The following is a 19,158-nucleotide window of genomic DNA, read 5'->3' as shown; positions in this document are numbered from 1 at the left end:
CAAAAGAAATAGCTGAGAATAAATAAATCAGTGTCCTAAAACTCTGTGAGTGAACTCGTTTGGGAACTACAGCTGTTGCGCTTTAGAGATTTGGATTAAAATCCATCATTATCTTTCAGTTAATACTCTTTCATCGACCAATCAGCAGTCATATGGTGTTTACCAACCCTGGTCACTTAACCCACTTGAATGGCCTTTGTGCTATAATTTGTACTTCCATACAATCAGATTACTTCTAATCTAAATGATTTGTGTCCTTTGTGGAACAGATAAACACTAATCCTAAGGTTCCCAGAACACAGCAAGCCTAAACAGTGCCAGTACAGCATCCACTGCCTGCTGTTTTAATAGCGTATTTCATTCAAGTTGGGAAATATTTGATCATACTGAGCCTGCCTTTTAAATAGTTATTCCAAATTCCTTGTAGAGACAAAGAAGAAAGATTTACCAGGAAACACCACTTTTTACCAAATTATTTCAGAGGAAAAAATATTTATTCTCTAAAAGCAGACTAAGCAAGGAGGATGATTTTAAGACTCCTTGTTCAGAAGGGAGTTAACATATGGTAATGGCTCACAGTCCCCGGTTCTCAGTTTTAAAAAAACCACCTCTTCAGAATGGTTTTCCAAGGATTCAGCAGTTTAAGTGTCCTTAACCATTCCTGTTCTTCAGTTAATGTCAGGTGACACTGGGAAGAAACTGCACTATAGTGCAAGACTAACATCTAATTACATGTAGCAGTAATAGGCTTAGGATCTGATCTCACAAATGCTTCTGCACAGGTGGATCAGTGGGCATACGACAATGTCTCTAGAAAAGGAGGGACTTACGGGTGCAAATATGTTTGTATGATTTGAGCCAGGTACATCAATGTGTCTGTACCTCAAAGAGTCAGAGCTGAGAACAAGAACAGCTGAATAGTTCAGTAGTAACTTCATCGTAAGAGCAAGTATACAAACATCTTTGTAGATAAAGATATTATCAGACTTAGCCTATTATATTCACATATTCACCAACATATATTTCTTACCTAGAAAAATGCGTAACTAAAATTCCAACTCCCTACAAAATATATCATCCTGTAAAATACAACTGATCATATCGCAAGTTAAGCCAAGATGAGCCTACTCAGAATTGCATAAAACATTGCCAAAGGAAAATTAAGATGATGGATGATCTTAATAGCATCTTGTAGCTATTAACTTATGCAAATCTAAACATGTTTACTTACAATACTTCATCACAGGTGCTTATATTTCATATTAACTGAAACTCTTTCCTAGTTGATGACCTAAACTAGGAAGTCCATTTTCTTATGGTATCCCCATTTGTATGCGGAGATGCTCTCATTAGGTGACCTCAGCCCATCCTGTAGCAATGAAGGGGCTAACATAAATGCAGAGAATCAGGAACCACCACCATTGCCAAAATTCTGTTTAACAACTGAGAAACAAGCCTGACACAAACCTTTAAAAAGCCTCCATCCAGATGAGAGGAATGAGAGAGATCATCTTATATAGCAGGACATACAGTGTGAAGGGGATTGTACTATGAAATTTGCCATTCTGTCAGGGGGTACTTTCAAGATTATTCAGTGAATGACAAGTATACTCCTCACTCTACTCTCGAAATAGTTGATGTACCTTGTACTTTGAGCTAGATCCCTATTACATATTATAAAACAGCCTCCTTGAAAGGTCTAGGAGAAATCACAGCTTGTTTGTTGCAACTTGGGGGAAATCTCAATCTCAGAAGTGCTGGGAAAACTTCTATAATTCACTTCTGGAATTACAAGCTACCACCAAATACACAGTTTAAGAAGACCGATCTACCTTTCCAAGAACAGTACTGTCTGGTTTTCACTAATTTCTCAAGCTCTGCCGCAACCTAAGAAGGTTGTACAGTTCCTTGAACACTGTAATTCTGTCAACCTTAATTGCAATCATGAAGTGAGCACAAACTGCAATTGTAAAATGGCAAATCACAGTTTCTCTGCCACTGGTGCTTGAAAGAATTATAAGAGTCCAGTGCCCAGAAGACAAAGACACAAACACAACAATGACCCACACAGCCTACTTGCACAATCAGACCGACTGCCAGTGCTTGGAGGACATTCAGAAGAGGGTGAGTGTTATTTTTTCCCCCCAGATACCTGAAAATTCCTAACCCAGCTGTTCCAATGACTGCTGGTTCCAAAAGACACTCCGAAACCCACTAACACTGAAGAAATATTTTTGAGTATGAGAAGGTGTTCAGAAACATGAAGGAAGAACTTGTAAATTCTACAGAGCCTAATTAATGACTAAACACCTGGCAATAGCAAAATAGTACTCTCTGTGACCCCCACGATGTGTGCCAGACACTGTCTCCCAACATGGGAGGAGGTAACAGCCTTCACTTACAAACTCAGTAGCTCATGTGTACAGTATCACGTAAACTGCAGAAGTACCACAGAGTTCTTTGAAGATTAGTAACAGTAAGTCCAAACATCGGGGGGGGGGGGGGGGGAATAAGAAAAAGGATAAACCTACAGATCTCTCAGGATAGACCACAACTCTCAGATGTGAGCCAGCAAAGGCTCTAGCCCTTGTGCCTCCACAGAGAGAGCACTACAGACTAAATAAGGAATGGACACATGCTGGAATTCCTGTAGTTCACAACAGATTCAGAATTACATGTTTGTCCCACACACAAATGCTATAAACAGGTATACCTGTAATGTTACTGCACTCTCAGCAGAAGGTGATAATTCTTGAAATTAAACACAGAAAAATAAATAGGACCTCTCATTCCACTCGTCTGTTTCAGATGGCTCTCCCCAGTGGTTACTGAAAGCAGTTGCCCCAAACAGAAACCAAATGATTCTAGAGATCAAAACAAAACTGGTCAGTTCATTTCTGACTTCAATGATATCCCTGATTTTTTTCCCCTCCCCACTCCAGACCACTTCAGTTATTAAGAATCCAGAATTAATTTGAGTTTACAGTATTGTAGTTATATAGAGTACCAGAACCATATCAAAGATGTAAAGACAATCTGAAACACAGACAAACTTCAGGTGTAAGAGTAATACAGCAATTGCCTCTTTATTCAAAAATGTTACTTAAGTGTTCAAAGTAGCCATTTGAAAAAACACACAACAAAACCCCTTAGGTAAGAAAAACATTTGGCCTGCTAAGGGTTTTCCACCCCGTTACTGGAATTAAATCACACTGGAATACTATTCCTCTACTATCAAGAAAAAGTTAGAGCTAGATTCCGAATATATGAAATAGCTGCATTAAGCTAAATTTGTCCAAGATAGATTACATGTGCATTTCTATCCCTACCTTCTAGTTTTATGCTTTCTGGAAAGCCACATTCCCTCCTCGCTCCAATGAATTGTATATGTGACAAGGAAACAACCAAAAGTCACAGCAACACAGACTTTTACGTCCTCGCCATAATAAATGAGGAGAGCCTCATGGCTGTTTTCTCCTCCTCCAGCACACCAGTAACCTGGCTAGGGGAAACCATTAAACAACTAGACATGTGAACCCCTTCTAGCTTTCCGCTTCATTTAGTCATGTCATTTTTACATAGGAGTAATGGAGCTATAAATCATGCAAGACAGAATGAGAACTAATTAAAGGGTCAAAGCATATAATCTTCTTTGTTGCATACTAGAGAGCTCTAAATATTTTGCATAAAATATTGCCAAAAATTAAGAGGCATTTCAAGCAGATAGGTATTTTCTTCTAAGAGGTGGGTATTACTATATGAAAGACATCAATATTTAATTTCTCAGCATACAGAAGCCCATGAAATCCTGAGTCACCTTTTTTTCTTTTTTTAATAACGGACTTAACTCTCCCTTGCACACATGTATTGCAGCACAGTCTTGTATACAGCCTTTGAACTCAGTCAATAGGTTTTCTTCCAATTAAAGCAAATTCCTATGCTTCTGATGAAATAAGTTCACAACCCAAGAAATCTCTACATGCACTGAGGCAAAGCATTAATCAAATGCACCCAAATCTAGCAGTTAAACTGAAGTGCGAGTACTTCAGGCTATTTACAGAATTCTTTTGCCAATAATGTATGTGTCACTTGAGAAAAAACAATCTATTTCCTGATACCAGGTTTCTCAGTTGATGCAATTATGTTGTAAAAGATCTCTGAAGAGTCAGAGGTAAATCTGATGCAGGCATGTTAACTAAAATATATGTATCTCTATCTCATAACCCCAGAGGGCTTTTAAGTATGCATATTAATACTGTGACACCTAGAGCATCCGTTAGTAAGCGAGAAATTTGTTATACCAAGGCCATATAAAAATACAGCATGAGCATGATCCTCTAACTCCAGGAGCTTTTTCTCTAAAGGATTTTTTTATAGCAATACGGATATATATTTTATTTTTACTCTTTTTTCACCTTCTTTTTAGTGATCTAATAATTGTATCTACTAAAGAAATTCCTCAAATGCAAGAGAATTAAATCTCAGTAATTATTACCTATATATATTGTAAAACATATATATTCATAAGTCTCAATAATGCTCAACTGCCCATTATCAAGTTCTGTTCAAGTGCTTACATGATAGTCTCATACTCCATTTTTCTAACTTTAGTTTTCCAACAAATACTTTAAAACAAGGAAGAACAAATGTTTTTCCGCTCTGAAAGTACACACAGGTTTGACAACTAGGCTTTAAAAATAAAAAGCATTATTTTTTTACTGAAGGCAAATAAAGTATGTTAAGTTTTGGGTTTTTTTTAAAAAAAAAAAAACCACAAAAAAAACCCAAACTTTTATTTCATGCTTGACTAACTGGAAGAGGGGCTCAAAAACATTTTTTATGGAAAATAAATGCAATGCATTCATCATCTATCTGAAGCATCCCACCGAGTCACTGGCCACTCTTGCAATTTGTGGAGCTAGGCTGCAATCAGGAATGGGGACATGGATCAGATACACAACTAGATCAAATACTCAGCTCACCAAGCCAAAGCAGGGGTCAAGAAATTAGAAAAGCCAAGAAATACAACTACTGAAGGAAAGACCAAAGACTAAGGCTGTCTGAGGGGACATCAAAGACACAGATACGGAGGATGGTCAGGAACAGCAGGGCCAGGCGGGACTATGTGCAGTCCCCTGACAAAGCCACAGTTCACTCTCCTGCAACCCTCAAACCTAAAAGATCCCAAACAATCTCAGGGAATTTTTTCATCTTGACACATTCCTACGAAATCCGGGCAGTATTTGGCAGTGATAAGTGAATTAAGTTCTGCCTATGGCTTCTTGGAAAAATCTAAAATACAAATCCTAGTAACAAGCATTCTAGAAAGCTTCTGACAATGCTTAAACAATCACTGATGCTTTTTTTGAAAGCTAGCCGGTTCAGAGAGCTAAAAATGATACTTTTAGACAATATAGAATACTTTCCTGGCTCAAAGCCAGCTACTTGAAACTTATAGCTAATTTTAAAATTTATCTGGGTTTTTTTTGCAACAAGTCATTGACATGAAAGGAATTTGAGGGCTCTCATAAGATGGAGAAGCAGCACAACAGTAGCAACATAATGACAGAAACAGGTTCAAAAATATATAATCAAAAAGAATATTCAGAAACATTGAAAACTTTGATGCAGTGTCACATAAAACGTGATATTCAGCTCTGTAAAAACAAGAGCTACTCCATACAAGCATCGTGTTAGTATTTATATATATATTTTTATATATATATTTATACTGTATTTATACAGTAGCAGTGTAGAAAAGCAAATCTTTAAAGACCCTCACACCCAGCACGGAACATGCTGTTGACTCTTAACTCTCCATGAGAGTTCCCATAGTTATCACAATCACATGGCAAAATAGCCCTCTGATCAACTGCGTACAGCATATAAAGCAGGAAGCAGCCGCAGTGCTGCATGTAGAGATTACAAACCCCACACGCTCCTGCTGGCCACAGACTCCTTGCAGCCTCCTCTGTCGTGTCATCTGGGGTTTAACACCAGCATGTTCTTTTTAAACCAAAAAAAAGAACCCACAACATTTGCCAAATCAGATTATCATAAACCATTTCCTCTGAACAAGAAGGAAGTTTCTCCTATCCTTGCTCAAGATCCAATGTCCACTTTACAGTTGGTGAAGAAAATTACAATCCTTTCTTACAAAACTAGAACACAGAAACTTAATAAAACAAGGTGAAAAGCTTCTAAGAGCTACAAATAAATAAGGGAAGTCCTTCAAGGGTAGGTTTTATCCCAGCTGTTTTTAAATTGTAACAAACCAACCATCCTCCACCAAGTTATTTGCAGAAATACTGGCTAATGAAAATTCACTTGAAGAGGTAAAAACAAAGCATTATAGCATTCTTGTTTTGTCTACCTCTCACTTTCTCATCCCCATTCTATCTGCACTACATGTTTGATTGTAATTACGAAGGGGAAAAATGTGACTCATCAAATTCACAAAGTTAACATGGCATTGCAACATTGTCGACAACATACGCAAATTGCAAAGTTGACAATATAATCAAATTTTGACATTAGTTCTGTCAACATTTGTTATTACTGATCATCAGTGCAACTTTCTCTGATGCTTGCTGAAGTGTATAAATTTCCATTGCCTGGTTTCTTAAGCTATTTTTGTAGTGTTCTTGAGTTGGTGAGGAAAGATGGCAAAATTTGACTTGAAACATTTTCTCAAACCTGTCTGAAAGACAAAGAAAATGCCAGTGTAGGCGGCTCTTGTCTAGTCTTTCAGGAATATCACTTACATCTGTTACCTGCCTGCAGCAGAGAAAAGGTCCCGAGTACAGTGGATGTAGTCTTATTCAAACCTAGACCAGGAAAGCTATAGCAGTCTCAGATACTCTTCTCAGAGAAGAGTGATTTCCGTCTTCAAAATTTATTTTATGCATTTGCAGACAACATATATTAATTTTAAGCAGTTCAACACTGTATAGAATAAGGAGATAGCATCAAACATCCCTACCATGTGTTAGAATGTTTCATTATCTTCATTACCTATAGGACTAGGAGTGTTCTAACTCCATTTTGAGTGCTCCAAACTGTTTGTGATAGGGTTCTGCTGCTTCTGATGTGACCTACCTAAAAATTATATGCTGAACTTCTCCAGACTGGGATTTGATGATATCTGAACAAATACCAGTGAAACTCAGAAAAAGTACATCCAAGCCTCTAATGATGCTCCATGCAGTAGTAGGAAGTTCATTTCTTCAATCATTCCACAAGCTCCAGAAGCCAGGCTCTGGATCTAAAACACCTGAAAAGCACTAATGAGCAGTTTAACATTTACCATGACTCCTTAGGTTCTTTAAACTAGAAGATCATGTTTTCCTGCTCCTCAAAGACTGGAGATGAGTCAAGACAATCAATGTAAGTCATAAGAATAGCTACCTCCTGAAAAAACTACTTCATTTGCTGTTGGAAGAAGTGCCGGAGGCTGCAAGAGAAAAAGATTCTCTCAAGGTACTTGAATGCTGCAGTGCGGAATCTACCCGTAGCCTGGGCTCTACCACAGAGCTGCTAGTAATGCTAGGCAAGTTCCTTAAATCAATCCTTCCACAATCACTAATTGTGCACACCTTTTCTGGGAGCCTAACTTGATAACTGCAAGCTCTAGTACAGAGAAGTGCTGAATGCTAATGCTGTCATTCAAAGGAACCGAAGCTCTGCTGTAAATACCAAGTGTTAACTTACCAGTCCCTGTGACTCAAACTGAGCATCCAGTATTGCTGAAGACCTCTCTCTATGCACAAGCCCCACCATCCCCATGTCAAGAGAAGGCCATTCATTTCACAGAATCACAGAATCCCAAGGGTTGGAAGGGACCTCAAAAGATCATCCAGTCCAACCCCCCTGCAAGAGCAGGGTAACCTAGAGTACATCACACAGGAACTTGTCCTGGCGGGCCTTGAATATCTCCAATGTAGGAGACTCCACAACCCTTCCAGTGCTCTGTCACTCTCACAGTAAAGAAACTTTTCCTGATGTTCACATAGAACCTCCTGTGCTCCAGTTTACACCCATTGCCCCTTGTCCTATCACTGGACATTGCTGAAAAAAACCTAGCTCCATCATCCTGACACTCACCCTTTACATATTTGTAAACATTGATGAGGTCACCCCTCAGTCTCCTCCAAGCTAAAGAGTCCCAGCTCCCTCAGCCTCTCCTCATAAGAGAGATGTTCCATTCCCTTAATCATCTTTGTAGCTCTGCGCTGGACTCTCTCCAGCAGGTCCCTGTCCTTCTTGAACTGAGGGGCCCAGAACTGGACACAATATTCCAGATGCGGCCTCACCAAGGCAGAGTAGAGGGGGAGGAGAACCTCTCTTGACCTACTAACCACACCCTTTCTAATGCACCCTAGGATGCCATTGGCCTTCTTGGCCACAAGGGCACATTGCTGGCTCATGGTCATCCTCCTATCCACCAGGACCCGCAGGTCCCTTTCCCCTTCACTACTGTCCAGCAGGTCAGCCCCCAACCTGTACTGGTACATGGGGTTGTTCTTCCCCAGATGCAAGACTCTACACTTGCCCTTGTTGAATTTCATCAAGTTCCTCTCCGCCCAACTCTCCAGCCTGTCCAGGTCTTGCTGAATGGCAGCACAGCCCTCTGGTGTGTCAGCCACTCCTCCCAGTTTAGTATCATCAGCGAACTTGCTGAGGGTACACTCAGTTCCCTCATCCAGGTCGCTATTAAACAGCACTGGTCCCAGCACCGACCCCTGAGGGACTCCACTAGTCACAGACCTCCAGCTAGATTCTGCCCCATTGACCACAACTCTCTGCCTTCTTCCTTCCAACCAGTTCTTGATCCACCTCACTACCTGATCATCAAGCCCACACTTCCTTAGCTTATCTATGAGGATGCTGTGGGAGACAGTATCAAATGCCTTACTGAAATCAAGAAAAACTACATCTACTGCTCTGCCATCATCCAGACACCTAGTTACTTCCTCATAGAAGGCTATAAGGTTGGTCAAACATGACTTCCCCTTGGTAAAGCCATGCTGGCTGCTCTTAATGACCCCCTTATCCTTGATATGCCTAGAGATGGTGTCAAGAATAAGTTGTTCCATCACCTTTCCAGGGATGGAGGTAAGGCTGACCGGTCTATAATTACCTGGGTCCTCCTTCTTGCCTTTCTTATAGGCCGGCATGACATTTGCCATCCTCCAATCTTCAGGCACCTCACCTGTTTCCCACAACTTACCAAAGATGATGGAGAGTGGCCCAGCAATGACTTCTGCCAGCTCCCTCAGCACCCACGGGTGTATTCCATCCGGACCCATTGATTTATAGATGTCCAGATTGCTTAACTGATCCCTAACCCAATCCTCATGTACCAAAGCAAACTCCTCCTTTATCCTGACTCCTTCCGGGGCTATAGGAATCTGGGTCCCCTGGGGAGAGTCTGCAGGAGTAAAGACAGAGGCAAAGAAGGCATTCAACACCTCTGCCTTCTTTATATCTTCTGTCTCCAGGGCACCCACATCTTTCAGCAGTGGGCCTATATTGCCTTTTGTGTTAGTTTTATCCCCTATATATTTGAAGAAGCCCTTTCTATTGTCCTTAACCCAACTTGCAAGATTAAGTTCCAAGGAGGCCTTAGCTGTCCTAATTGCTTCCCTACATTCTCTAACAACTGTCCTATATTCCTCCCAAGTGGCCAGCCCCTCCTTCCATAATCCATAGATTCTCTTTTTCTGCATGAGTTTGCCCAAGAGCTCCTTGTTTAACCATGCTGGTCTCCTGGCTCCCCTACTTGACTTCCTACCCATTGGGATACTCTGATCCTGAGCTTGGAAGAAGTGGTCCTTGAATGCTGACCAACTATCTTGAGCCCCTTTACCACCTAGTACCCTTTGCCATGATACTTCCCTTAGCAATTGATTCAAGAGGCCAAAGTTGGCCCTTTGGAAATCCAGAATTGTGGCCTTGCTAGGTATTTTGTTCCTCCCACATAGGATCCTAAACTCCACCATCTCATGGTCACTGCAGCCAAGGCTGCCATTGACCATCACTACTTCAACCAGACCCTCCTTGTTGGTGAGTACTAGATCCAGCAGCAGTCCTCTCCTAGTTGGTTTGTCCACCATTTGCATTAAGAAGTTATCATCAATGCACTGGAGGAACCTCCTGGACTGTGAATGACTGGCTGTGTAAGTCGTCCAGCAAATATCGGGGTAGTTAAAATCCCCCATAAGGACCAAGGCATGTAGTCGTGAGGCTGCTTTCAGTTGCCTGTAGAAAGCCTCATCAACTCCTTCGTCCTGATCAGGAGGTCTATAATAGACCCCCAGAACTGTATCATCGGTACCAGCCTGTCCCTTAATTCATACCCACAGACTTTCCACTTGCTCCTCATCTGCCCCTGGACAGAGCTCAATACATTGTAGTCTCTCTCTCACACAAAGAGCAACTCCACCACCTCACTTTGCTGACCTATCTTTCCTAAAAAGGACATAGCCATCCATGACCACATTCCAGTCATGTGAGCTGTCCCACCATGTCTCTGTAATTGCCACCAGGTCATAACCTTCAGACCGCACACAGACTTCTAACTCCTCCTGTTTATTCCCCGTGCTGCGTGCATTGGTGTACAGGCATTTCAGGGAGCGAGCAGAGCACGCTAGTGGCACCCTTGGAAGGCAGGAGGCCTTCTGGTCTTCATTCATACTAGAACATTGCCCCACTAGTTCAAACCCAGCTACAACCCCCTCGCACTTTGAATCTAACCTAGAGCTCTGTGAGTGAGCTCTACTAACTCTTGCCCAGGTACCCTTTTTCCCTGTGGGACAGGGTCTAAACAACTACCCTTTCCCTCATATGAAACAATAGATTGAGAGTCCTCCCTAGTCTGCCATCCTTCAAGCTCTAGCATGTTTCTCTTGGGCTTGTCCCCAACAGGCCCAGTTATCTCCCCTTCCCCCTTCCTACCTAGTTTAAAGCCCTGTCAATGAGCCCTGCTAACTCCTGCCCCAGAAACTTTCTCCCCCTCTGGGACTAATGTATCCCACCTGCCCCCAGCAAACCAGGTGTCTCATATAGCAGCCTATGATTGAAAAACCCAAACCCCTGCCTTTGGCACCAGTCCCATACCCATACATTAATCTGCAGTCTCTTCCTATTTATCTCTTCACCTTTGCTTGTAACAGGTATGGAAGCAAACACCACTTGCGCTCCAGACCCTCTAACCATCCGTCCCAGAGCCCTGAAGTCTCTCTTCATTGCCCTTGCCCTGTTTGTAATAATTTCATCACTGCCAACCTGCAAAACCAGCAGCGGATAGTAGTCAGAGGGCTGCACCAGATCAGAGAGTTTCCTTTTAACATCGCCAATCTGAACCCCAGGTAGGCAGCAGACTTCCCTGTGGGATGGATCTGGTCGACAAATGGGCCCTTCTGTTCCCCTCAGAAGGGAGTCACCCACCACAATTACTCTTCTTTTCTTCTTTGTTGAGGAAGTTCTAAGGCATGGGGGTGAGTGACAAGCCCTAGGTGACTCACTAGATAGATCTACCCCTCCATCTCCATTTACCTGGCCCTGTAGTTCCAAGACCTCGTACCTGTTATTCAAGGGCAACTGGGAGGGAGAAAGGGATTGAGAGGGTTTTCACTTACCTCTCCGAGGAGGGACCTCCCTCCATACCTCCTTGTCCCTTAAGCTCACTCCTGTCTGATGGTAGGAGGGAAGGGGATCCATCACTTGTTCAACCACTTCCCTCTGCCCTTGCCTTAGGATGTGGCTCCACCAATCAAGTTCACTTTCACACTCTCCGATAGCTCTCAACCTTTCAATGTCCTCCCTCAGTTCAACCACCTGCTTTAGCAGGTCATCTACTTGCTGACACCACACACAAACGGTGTCACTGGCTCTCTCTGATACAAGTGCCAGGCTCAGGCATTCACTGCAGCCAGAGACCTTCATGGTCGCATGCCTGCAGGAAGGCTCAGTCTGGGTACCCACGTTATTCCTAACTACAGGTTTTGATCGAGTGGTGACCATGATCTATCTGGTCGATCAGTCTGTCTATGTCTCTCTGCACAAGCAAGCAGTCCTTCCTCCTCCTGCACTCCAGGCGAGTCCTCTTGATCAGGCGGTCACCCCGCTCACCTGCCCGCTCGAACTGCCACGCAAACTGCCTCGACCTGCTCTGTTTGCCCGCTCTGTTTGCCGCGCTCCTTTGTGTCATAGAAGTGTTGCAAAGATTAGTTTGGGGTTTTGTTTTGTGGTTGGTTTGTTTGTTTGTTTCACTGTTTACGAAGCACACATCTACTACAGGCTGAGAACCAGTGAAAAGCCCACATTCTCAGAATAATGTTTGAGCAACAAGCCATACACTGAGAGGTCCAGGACAAGTTATTTGTCAGTAAGCAAACCTGTGCACAAAGCCTGGTGAGAGTACAACAATAAAAAAACAACCAAAAACCCAAACAACAAACCAACAAACAAAAATTACTCCTGATTATACACACCAACACACTCAGTTAAGGTTGCATAGACAACTATTTCTGGCATTCCCTCATTTTCAGATAGCCAACTTTGCAAGTTTTAGGTTGGTTTAATGTTGTTTGACATCTATAATATGGGTATTCTTGTGTTTCTGATTTAAAAGGGACAAGGTTAAGCATCAAACACAGTATTGACTATGCACGGACCCCACAATCTACCAAATATGCATCTGTCTGGCATAGACTGCACCTGCATTGCAGATAACAGACTGCAGAAAAGAACAAAGGCAGAGTCTTTTTCCATAAAACTCTGACACTGATTTATAAGGGGTTTTCTTAATTAGCAAGATGTATTAAATAATCTCATTTTAAAAGAAAAATGAAGTGCATATAGGCACTTACATGCATGTGCAATTCCAAGTCAAAGATTCACCATCCAATTATTAGTAGGTGGCCAAAAGAAGAAAGATTATGCAATAAATTTTTTGTTATAAGCTGTCATGCAAAGACAGAAACTAGGTACTCCTCTCCTAGCTTGTATTATATTAGCATTTCAATGATAAAACCCTATTCGGAGGTTCCTATACCTCCTTCAGAAATCTTGCTACAAAAGGCAGAGTAAGAACTTTGAGAGTGTTTACTTGTAATATCTTACCCAAACTCATCTCTGGGATACATCTTGATAAAGAGCTTCTATGCTCAAAAAGTTTTTTCTCTAGCTTAGCAAAACAGGCTCATTTCTAAATCTCAGAATTATGACAGATACAAATAAACACTGTAATGTGTAAACCAAGTTACATAAAAATGACATTATTTTTTCCTCTCTTCCCATTTCAAAGCATACTGTACTAATTCTGCTTGTCACATCACTGATCCTTAAATTAATTAATCTTTGAAATTGTATCAAATTGTAATAGGACTAAGGAGACCTGATAGTCTACTGTATTTAAATGGGATGTACTGAGAAGTGTCAAATTAAAATTCAACGGCATGAGCTGTTAAACAAAGTCTCCTGCCATATGTTTAACTTTCTGGTACCTGCACAAGTATATATCGAGAGAACAACATGGCCTACAGCCATAACTGCTTCTGCTATAAACTCATTAGATCTTAAAAGTTCAGTAATGCTGAGTAGTTTTAAAGATTCAGTAGGTGGCATCCTCTGCTGGGAATCAGCACTACACAAGCCACCATTAAGTAAATTGATTATGAACCCCTCAGCATGAGAAGACACTAGTTGTAAAGTGGCAGCATTTTGGCTGCCATGAGGCACCAAAAGCCTCACAAACCAGAAAAATACCATGGCGCATCAAAAAAGTAAAAAAAGAAAATATGTATGTTTTAACATCACAATATAATTCAAACTTCACCTCAGTTTAGTTTGCTTTCCTGACCTTAACCCTATAATTTCAGTAAGGTATAGAACTGTTCTTCAGTGTCTGCAGTAAGCTGTTACACAGCCTTCCTTTATGTACAAGGTTTACCTTAGCCTGACAAGGATCACCTTCCCTGCCACACAGATACAAGCAATGGCATGAACATCATCATATTATCAGAGCGGACTGGCTTTGAGCTTTGCCTGCAAGAGGAGACTTTGCGAGACATTTCCTGGTATGATTCAGTGAGCTGTAGGAGAAAAGATGTATCCTACTTCACATGCAGAATGAATGACTTACTTGCAGGTGTGCCCCAAATCCTCCATACTTTCAGCACTGGCATGCCTGCACCAAACAGTTTACCAACAGAAAGCCGAGTACTGAAACACTGTCCAGTATATTCCAGAATCATAGCATTTTATCAATACTGCAACCCATCACCCTGTCACACAGCAAAAATCGCCAAAAATAGCTCTACAAAACTGTGAACCAAGATGCATAATTATGCAGATCCTGCATTCTGCCACAGAAGAAAGTGCATTTCATCTATTTGTAAACAGAAACCTATCCTATTTATGCAGTGTTTGTGTTCAAGGCAAACTCACAACCTTTTAAAATCTATGAAACACTTAAACAGAGGCTATGTAGCTGAAAAGAATTTAGAGATATAAAGTGAGATGAAAAAGACTTCAGGCGTCTAAAGCTTCTACTTGTACCCATGTTTAGCTACTCCGTCCTTTAAATTCCTTATTCTAAATGTTTAGCACCAAAATAGTGTTGCCAATAGACAGTGTTACTCCATAATTTCACTGAGGAATGAAGTATTAGCGATTTTTTTCATAACGGCCTAACTTGCTCATATCCAAAAAATCATCAATAACGCAAACAGCAGAATTATAACATGCCTAGATGTGTATTAGCACCACTTGTCATTTTAAGATTCACCTGGCAATTCAGCAGCAGCAAGTTGGTAAAGTACCAGTATTGATAAGTGAAGGACTGGAACTGCACTGATATAGTTAGATTAGTTTACAAGCCTTCTATTTTTACAAGCCTTGGGAGCTCAGGTTCTCTAATGAATTTTTAACATGTCAGTTAATATGTTTATAGAAAGCAATGTCAGCTTTAGCCAATACATAAGAAAAATCACAGTTGTAAGCAAAATGTTCAGTGTATATGTTAAGATTCTAAGCTTTACATTTGAGAAATTCAAAAGAATTACTGCAAATAATCAGATGAGAACACTCATCTAGAAAGGAAGCGATAAAATTGCAAAAGTTAATGGACATGATTCATCACTTGGAAATACTAGCTCAACTTCATGAAATGTGATGTACTGCAGGGCATAAGAAAAAAAGGCCTTTTGGCAAACAGGGTAAGACCATGACCCTCCGGTTGTTAAAAAACACATTATACTAAAACAAATTGTGAATTGTTATTTTTACCAACCTACTACTGATGTCATAAATCAAGCAATGCTTACTTAATAGTATACTCTTCCACTGAATGCAGCTGTATTAGAATCCTAGCTACTGCTTTGCAGCACCTTCTCCAACAACATCGAATTATGTCAAATAACTTCACTGATCCAATTTTTGTTGCAATTCCCCTAGTTTTCTCTGTACATTACATAAAATCAGAAGCCAAACAAATTTTATGGGAAAAAAAAAAATCCTTAGGATGCGAATTTTCAAAATATTTTAGTTGTTTTAAAAACACCGTCACTTGTTAAGTAACAAAACCCATAAACTTCCTGTGTTAAGATTATGCATGCTCTGTGAAGCTGCAGTAAAAAGAGAAATTTTATCTGTGAAAAGAGCCTCTACATTTTGCATCTGTGGGCAAAATAACAATAGAAAATAGCCCTTCAGCCAAAATTTTAACTTCCTCTGTAAAGTTAGGCAAGCAGAGCATCTGGTAAATATCTACCAACCTACACAGCGACAGGCATACTGTGGTCACAGAGGAGAGTAATTCCTGCAACTCTGAGCATTCATCAGCCTGAGGATAAGAGATGCAAGTGCAGTCACTGAATTTGGGTAAATCCCGCCTTTGTTACTGGGATACTATGGCATTTAACATCTGCCTCTACCTTCACTGCCACAGAGGTAATACAAGATCATATCAGCTAAGATACCCGTGCTTCTATCTTGATGGGTGACATATTAAGTTCTAAAGTTTTCTGAATGAAGTGCAAAAGTTACGGGACTAAAATGTTTATCTGCTACAAGTTGACATTCAAAGAATTTCAATGTTTTTAAGACATATAACAAAGTAATAGCAAAATTTCAGAAAGCAGCCTAGTCAAACTGCAATGTCATCTTTTCTTCCCATTAACTACAAATGACTCAAGCTTTGCAGTGTATTTCAGTACACTAGAGAGAACGTTGCACTCCAGTTCCATACTGTTACGTTGCAACACAGCCTGACGAATGTTTCAGGATTTGAGACTACCACAGCTGTACCATATGTTCATTTTAAAAATAACACTAATGCCTCATTTCATATATTCTCAAACTCTTAGAGCAAATATTCTCAAGCCACAGTCCCTTGTGATAACCTGAAGAGCAAAGACTGCAATGACGGTTAAGCATCTGTTACTTTTTATGCAGCAACCATCACTGCTGTTTGAAATCTTAGGACTTGCAGAGCTGATTAACTAACAAGCCTACACTCCCCTAAAAGATTATCTTCCACAAGGCGTTTTCATGCTTTTATACTGCCTTAAACCTGAGCAACTGTACTCAAGTAGGAAGATATCCACTCAACTAAAACTTAGCTGAAGAGATCAAAAAGAGGAGAAAAAAGATGCAGACAGTTCAGAACAGTTGGCTGAGACTGACGCTGGTGTGAGTACATTCATCCCTACAGAGAGGGTGCATAGTGCAGGCAGAGCACAAAGGCGATGGACAGCTCCTGCTAGTGAGGGAAGAGACAAGATGGCACAACCTCTTGATTCCAGCTACTTTTTGTTAACACTTTTAAGCTTAACTAAGCATCCATTCATTAAATTATTCATTGTGGGGGAAAACACAATACAGGAACTTGGTAACTTAGCAAAGATATCATGTAAGAGGATTCTTTCCAATTTCTTACTACCTTCTGGATTATTTAACCAAACAACAGAATAAGACATTAGTAACGTGACCGATTTTACCACTTCCATTTTCTCTTCCCCTGCCTCCAGAGTTCACACAGACACATTAATCCCTGCTCATTGGCAAAGTAAAGTACACACCTGGAGGTACACAAAATGCATCTAGCAAGACTGAACACCAGAAAAACATCTGCAGCCGTGAAGGAACACTTTTAGCAACCCAGAAAAAAGAAGAAAACCCTTGTCCCTCCCTCTAGGCAGTCTACTGACCTGTGAGTTGGAAGGAGTTGCAAGATTATTTACCTGGAAAAGAAGCAGCAGCATAACCCCTTCAAACCCATCTAGCATCTGCTCCAGACTGTGCAAACAGACTTTTTTTTTCCTTTACAGATCTTAAGTAAGAGGGTATGGAATGGCTGCATCCCCTAGTGAAAGCAATGCTGCCATCAGAGACAGAAGATTTGAGGAGCATATCCTCCCTGGCTTTACCAGCCTGGGTGTCTCACCAGTGTTAGGACATTATCTCTTGTTCTGGACCTGCAGTGACAATGCTTCATCTACATCTATTGCAATCACACAGATATATCCCCATTCCCTTAACGCTCTTACACTAGCAGTTCATATTATATTTCATTCAAGTAAGAAAACTTACAGGTTCTTCACAGTAATAAAGGACTTGTTTTGCACCTTATTTTTACACTTTGTGAAACACACCACTTAAGCAGCAGCAAAGACGATGAGAAATAAATCTATCACCTTGCTCCTCCTAAAAGCAGTAGTCAGCTGCAGCTAAATGCTCACTTGAAGATTTATTTCAACTTCTGAGCACTCACAGTGCCACACTTCCCTAACTTTTCCATTTACAAACTTTTCCACTCAAGCTTAACAATAAAGACCTAGTGCCCAGAAGACTTAAAACCCATGAAGAGAGTTTCCTAGTTTGCTTAGGAGCCAAAAAATCATCAGAAAACAAACATGAGCATTCACATGTAGATCAATATCCTGACAACCCCTCTGAAACAAAGAAATTTCGTGTCTGCATCACTAGAAAACACAACCCTGCGCCTACATCTCCAAATGCTTTCAAATATAGTCTCATCAGGACATAAAGTTTACCATTTTACGTATGCCACGGCCATCCAGCGATGAAGCTGGTGAAGCAAAACACACTTATTAGGGGTAATTAGCTCATCAAGGATGACTCCTTCAAGTAGGTTAATTCCTCCTTGGCAGAAGAAATTTACCTTTTCCAAAGCCGTCGTGATTTATGAAACAAGAAAGCTGAGCTACACTCACGCAACTGTTTGGGCTTTAAAAAAGTCACCCAGTACTCAAAGAAAACAGAGCTCCGTCTAGCCCTGAAGCCCAAGAAGAAGAGCCCCGTTACGGCTAGAAGGTAAGAAGAATTGCTAGGCAAACCGCATACACTGCTGAAGACCCTGACCTATTTAGAGGCGCGCTTTATCCTTTCTGGAAACAAGCTTAGCTGCGAGAGACGCCGACGAACCCCTCCGCTGGGGCAGGCGGAACCCCTGTGGAAACCTGCACCGCCGATCCCCGCCTCTCGCCCCGCTCTATTCCGGCAAAGTTTCCCCGGCCGGACGGAAAGGAGCGCGCTTGACCAGGGGCTCCGGCCGCAGCTGAGCATCCCCAGCGTGCAGAGCGCTCGCTCCGACTCGAACTCGCCCTCCGCCGTCCGTGACATTGAGCAAGGTCCCCATCGGCACCTGCGGAGCCCCAAGGCACCGCGCACCCCCTACCTCAGCCGCCAGCGAGAAGGAAGCGGGGACGCAGCGCGGACGGGCGCGGCAGCCCCGCTCCGGCCGCACCGAGCCGAGCACGTCCCAACTCCGCCGGACCCCGGCGGCTGAGCCCGCTGCCGCCGTCCCGACGCATGCGTCCGCCTGGCCCCGGCGCCCTCCCGCCGCCCCGCCTCAGCGGCCGCAGGTGGGGAGCGCAAGGGCCGGGGGGTCACCCGCGAGGCGGAGCTTGCGCCTGGCGACGGCAAGGCTGGTGGTACCTGTGGCCGTGCCCGCAGTGATGGGCGCCCCGCCTCGGTCGCTATTGCCGCCAGCGAGGTCGGGAGCGGCGTCTGGGTGGTTCTGGTTAAGGCTGAAGAGCCCCAGGTGGTGAGCGCTGACCCCGACGGGCTAGCCCTGGACAGGCACGGCCATCACCCCGGCACTGCCGCGCACCGGGGCCCCGGGATTCCCTC

General features: G+C 42.2%; 1 protein-coding gene across 4 annotated transcripts in view; it reads right to left on the bottom strand.

Annotated features, from left to right (window-relative positions):
* The window catches only part of ZNF385B (zinc finger protein 385B), a 176,704-nt gene extending 157,808 nt beyond the window's left edge, over nt 1-18,896 (bottom strand). The window contains exon 1 of one of the 4 annotated variants that reach the window (XM_057411671.1): nt 18,704-18,896. The gene's annotated coding sequence lies outside the window, so the exon portion shown is untranslated. Of the gene's footprint in view, nt 1-17,213; nt 17,319-18,387; nt 18,491-18,703 lie in introns of those variants that run through there. The other 3 variants (XM_057411673.1, XM_057411672.1, XM_057411676.1) reach the window with 3 other exon arrangements.
* Nucleotides 18,897-19,158: the final 262 nt, after the last annotated feature.

The sequence above is a fragment of the Pezoporus wallicus genome, unplaced genomic scaffold (assembly GCF_028554395.1).
Source record: "Pezoporus wallicus isolate ANWC-B61680 ecotype Strahan unplaced genomic scaffold, APGP_CSIRO_Pwel_v1 contig_6732, whole genome shotgun sequence".
NCBI classification, from domain to species: Eukaryota; Metazoa; Chordata; class Aves; order Psittaciformes; family Psittacidae; genus Pezoporus; species Pezoporus wallicus.
The sequence above is the reverse complement of the archived record's forward strand: the minus strand, read 5'-3'. Positions and strand labels throughout refer to the sequence as shown.